Source organism: Tenrec ecaudatus, chromosome X (assembly GCF_050624435.1).
Source record: "Tenrec ecaudatus isolate mTenEca1 chromosome X, mTenEca1.hap1, whole genome shotgun sequence".
In the NCBI taxonomy this organism is placed as follows: domain Eukaryota; kingdom Metazoa; phylum Chordata; class Mammalia; order Afrosoricida; family Tenrecidae; genus Tenrec; species Tenrec ecaudatus.
In genome coordinates this window covers 158,915,683-158,921,183 of record NC_134548.1, presented here as the reverse complement: position 1 = coordinate 158,921,183, position 5,501 = coordinate 158,915,683, and the positions used below count along the sequence as shown (strand labels likewise).

Below are 5,501 nucleotides of genomic sequence, written 5' to 3'. Positions count from 1 at the left end.
CTCCAGCTCCTATATGCACCAGTGTGCAACCTCTGCTCTATCCAGACATGCAAAGTAGAATTCAGATCATTGTAGTGGTGCAGGGTGGGGGGGGGGGCGGCGGAGGAAGCATTTAGGAACTGGAGGAAAGCTGTATTCTTCATCGGTACTACATGGGACCATGACTGACTCATCTCCTTCCCCTAGACCCCCCCCCCCTGTGAGGGAATTTCCAGTGGCCGACAAATGAGCTTTGGGTCTCTACTCTGCACTCCCCCCTTCATTCACTGTGGTAAGATTTATTTTTTTTTGGTGATGCCTTATACCTGATCCCTTTGACACCTCGTGATCGCACAAGCTGGTGTGCTTCTTCCATGTGGGCTTTGTTGCTTCTGAGCTAGATGGCCACTTGTTCACCTTCAAGCCTTTAAGACCCCAGACACTGTCTCTTTTGATAGCCGGGCACCATTAGCTTTCTTTGCCACATTTGCTTATGCACCCATTTGTCTTTGGCGATTGTAACATGGAGGTGTGCAGCCAATGATACGATTTTTTGTTCTTTGATGCCTGATAACTGATCCCTTCGGGACCACGTGATCACACAGGCTGGTGTGTTCTTCCATGTATGTGGGCTTTGTTGCTTCTGAGCTAGATGGCCGATTGTTTATCTTCAAGCCTTTAAGACCCCAGACACTATTTCTTTCGATAGCCGGGCACCATCAGCTTTCTTCACCACATTTACTTGTTCACCTGCTTTGGCTTCAGCAGTAGTGTCAGGAGGGTGAGCATCATAGAATGCCAATTTAATAGAAGAAAGTATTCATGCATTGAGGGAGTGCTTGAGTAGAGGCCCAAGGTCCTTCCGCCACCTTAATACTAAACCTATAAATATAGACACATATATCTATTTCCCCATCCTCATATATATATTTGCTTATGTACATGTCTTTGTCTAGACCTCTATAAATGCCCTTTGCCTCCTAGCTCTTTCATCTATTTCCCTTGACTTTCCTCCTGTCCCACTATCATGCTCCGTCCCCACCTGGGTTACAGCTATACCTCTTCTTTACATAACCTTACCCTTGATCATTTCCTACCAGGCCTGCCACTGCCCCCCTCACCACCAATTTGAATCCCATGTTGTTCCCTTGTCGCTGGGTTTGTTAACACCACTTCATGAAAGTTATATTATTTCCCAAGGTTATGACTTAGTTATTTTATGCATTGTTTTGGACGTGGTTTGAAAATTTATACTTGAAATAATTAAGGCATTTAATTTTTTATTTATTTTAAAGATAATTGAGAATATTTTATAGCTATACTCAATGCAGAATTTAAAATCAAATTCAATTTTGATAAATAATAATATATTGGTATGAAGACTAAAAAAAATCACAAGGATCAACCCATAACCCCCTCCCTGGGGGACAAACAACAGCAAAGTGGGTGAAGGGCAACAGAGGAAAATATAAGATCTGAAAATAGTCATCTATAACTTATCAAGGGTTCACGAGTGAGAGTGGGAGAGGGAGGTGGAGAGGGAGCTGATATCAAGGGCTCAAGTAGAAATAAAATGCCTTGAAAATGATGACGGCAACATATGGACAAATGTGCTTGACACATGAATGAAGGTATGGAGTGTGATAAGAGATGTAAGAGCCCCCAATAAAAGTACTAAAAATAATAATTATATGGTTGGGTGTTCAGCACAACATGAGGAACTGTATTAAAGGTCTGTAGCACGAAGAAGGTTGAGAACCACTGTACTAAGTGATCATGATATTTTACTTGAGTGGAAAGAGGGTTAGGTTTTCAGTAATTGTTAAATAGTGCTGGAGATGTAATAAGTTTTTTAGGCTACTAACTACAAGGTCTGTAGTTTGAATTCTCCTGCCACTCTATTGAAGAAAGACGAGACATTCAGTTTGTTCCTGCAAAGAGCTACTGCCGCAAGAAACCTAGGGAGCAGTTCCACTCTGTCTTATAAGGTTGCCAAGAGTGATATTGGAATCCATGGCAGTGAGTGAGTTCATCCAAACAGTATCTATAAAGATAGTATTCCTCCTTCAGTGTAGTTTACACACGTCTGTGGGAGATCAAATCCAATCATATGAATTTCCCTTCACTGTTCCTATTTTCTTCAATTGCTGTATTTTTACTGGACATACTTGATTGCAAGTTTTGTGAGGAACTATATCTTAATCATTTTTATCCCCAGTATGCAGCACAACAATGAATATAATGTATGCACTTAGTATATTTTTATGTATACCCAAATTAGGGAAGGTATAGCCCTTAAATATCAATACAGATGTTATATGGTTTTAGTGTTAAGGTTGAGTTATCATTCTTGATTCTTTCCCGTTGGTTACCATAAAGGCATTTCAGAAAACCTTAAGAATGAGACTTTAGTGCTTACCAGGGAGGGGAGGAGAAAGCAGTGGATGAAAAGTCACAGGCCGAGTATTGAGTGGTTCGTCGTGCCCCCGGGACTGCGTCCGGTGGCGTTGCTGCCGTTACCATGCCACAAAATGAACATATCGGGTTACACCATAAGCGCTCTGGGTATCGTTTGGATTACCATGAGAGAAAGAGAAAGAAGGAAAGTCGAGAGGATCATGAACGTTCAAAGAAGGCAAAAAAGATGATTGGTCTGAAGGCCAAGCTCTACCATAAGCAGCGTCATGCTGAGAAAATACAAATGAAACAGACTATCAAGATGCATGAAAAGAGAAACACCAAACAAAGAATGATGAGAAGACTCCACAAGGCACAGTGCCTGCCTCTCTGCTGGACAGGGAGGGGCAGTCTCGAGCTAAAGGACTTTCCAATATGATCAAATAGAAACGAAAAGAGAAAGCGGGGAACTGGGAAGTCCCTCTGCCCAAAGTCCGTGCCCAGGGAGAAACTGAAGTCCTAAGTTATTCGAGCAGGAAAGAGGAAAAAGAAGGCATGGAAAAGGGTGGTTACTAAAGTTTGCTTTGTTGGGGGTGGCTTCACATGGAAACCACCGAAGTATGAACGATTCATCAGACCAATGGACTTACGTTTCAAGAAGGCACATGTTACGCACCCTGAACGTAAGGCCACCTTTTGCTTACCAATACTTGGTGTCAAGAAGAACCTCTCATCCCCACTGTACACAATGCTGGGTGTTATTACCAAAGGGGCCGTCATTGAAGCGAATGTGAGAGAGCTGGGCCTGGTGACACAAGGAGGTAAGGTGATTTGGGGAAAATATGCCCAGGTTACCAACAATCCTGAAAACGATGGTTGCATAAACGCAGTCCTGCTGGTTTGATGGCACTCTCTAAAAGGAACCCCTTTATTTGTGAGGATGACAATGAATCAGAAAACCCACCATTATTACCCAGTTTCCATGTCTGACTGACATCAGCAGAACTATTTATAAGAAAAGCAAAACATTAAAATGACCCTGTCATACAAAAAAAAAACAAAACGCTAAGTCACAGGCCAAAAGGTAGTCAGGTATGTCAGGTATTAACTTCCTTAAAAGCAAAGACACTAGCCCACAAGAAAGAGCCTGGCAAACAGTGATGGAAACAGGGCATGGAAAAAGGACTTTGGATAGATTGTTGAATGTAAACTTGATGATCTGCTGTGTAAACCTGTTCAGTCAGCATATAAAAAGTTTAAAACAAAGCAAAAATGACTCTATACTTAATTGTAAATCAACTCCAAAGCCTAAGCATCAGTAACAGTACTCCCTAATATATCAAACATGGAAGATGATTTACAATCTCAGAAAACCACAGGGGGAAGTTCTACTCTACCCTATAGGATCAGTCTGAGTCAGAATCAACTTGATAGCAGTGGGTAAATATTGAAAATTCCTTATTAAAAGTAGAATATCAGCAAAAACTAGAGTATTGCACCAATTTAGTAAAAGTAAATAGGAGAGCTGGCACAAACCTTTGATATAATCTCTTGTGGTAGTTAGATATTATGTCCACTAGACACTCCGGTTAGGGATGGAATTCTACCTGTCAAACAAGTCAATTCGATGATGCCTCCCCAGGAGTGTGGCTTTTTTATAAGGAAGAAACGAGGAATTTTCCTGTCTTTCACTGTCCCTGCACCCTCCTTCTCACTGGGTCTTCACTGGGACTCTGTGCCTGCCTCGAATTGCATCACCATGTGGACTGCCCAACCCTGAAAGCTGTCCATGCCCTGCCATTCTTCCACTGACATTGGAGCCATGTGACTCTGCACTCACTGGCCGGCGATCTCCAAGTTTCATGCTGTACCCTTTCAATTTCTGTCCTGCAGTCATTTGAACCTGAAAGGGTCCTGACTGGCACTGGACCTATAAACTTGAATTGGACTGGGCTCTGGCACTGCCTTCTTCATATCAAGTTGCTTCTTGGTATAAAGTTCTTTCTAGTGAAATAGATACGTGTCACTAATTTTTTTTCTCTAGAAAACCTTAACAAATCTCCAAATCTGTTTATAACTGGGGAAACCCAAGTTCAGGAAAAGAGAGGGACCTGAAGAAATTGGACATCGCAATAGCAGGAACAGAACTAAAGCCCTACTTTCCTGATACAAACCCAGAACCTTGTGGTGACTTTTCCAACTCCTGTTACATTAATCCAGCATGGCAAATGTGTTGCAATGCCTAGTTTACTGGATATATAGCAGCACATTATGTTTAGTGAGAATTCCAATCTAGATCTTTGAGGATTTTATCACATTTCAAAACTGTTATCCCATGTCACTGTTTCCGTTGATTTGAAGACACAGTAGTATCAACTGCTATTGGGGATATTCCACAGAGACAGAGTGAATGGTTGTCTCTCTGACCGAGTGCGTTATGAGAATGTCATCAAACAATGATCCCGTATAAAAATGTCATTAACCAGAAATGTTAGCGACAAACTCAAGAGTTCCAGTTATTTGTCTCCTAACACTACCCTCCAGGAGCGCCAAAGGCATCTGAGTCTTCTAAATGAGAGAGCTGAAATTGAACAATTTTCTCTTTCTGAAATACTAGTACCAAGTAACTTGGCTATTTGAAAAGCACAGTAACAACAACAACAAACAATTAATGATTATAAAGCATAGCGAATTTGAAGAAAGGTGATTTATCTCATAGTATAGCAAGGATCATGTGAATAAGAAGCATGTATTGAACAGTTACCATGCATCAATACTCTCTATATGCCATCTAATTTAGTCCTCTTAGCATACATAAGGTTTTTAGTCTTGTTTTTCAAAGGAAACCAAGGCATAATGAATGATGCTGCAGCTAATTTAGCCTGGCCCACTCAATGCCTGAACTTTTGTTAACATGGGATACAAGGGACATAAGATGGGAGAAAGTTGTGAGAAAGCCTCAAAGAGTAGACAGAAAATAAACCTCCATAGTTTCTTGGGAAGGACTGAAAGGATGGAAAAGTAAAGGTTATGACTATTTTTAACATGCAAGGACAAGGTAGACTGAGCCCAATCAGGAAGCTGAGAATGGGAAAGGGCTGAAGCTAGGAAAGTGGCAATACCAT

At 41.3% G+C, this 5,501-nt stretch overlaps 1 pseudogene; it reads left to right on the top strand.

The window, feature by feature from the left end:
* The first annotated feature begins 2,500 nt into the window (after window positions 1–2,500).
* Window positions 2,501–3,439, top strand: LOC142434851 (ribosome biogenesis protein NSA2 homolog pseudogene; annotated as a pseudogene).
* Window positions 3,440–5,501: the final 2,062 nt, after the last annotated feature.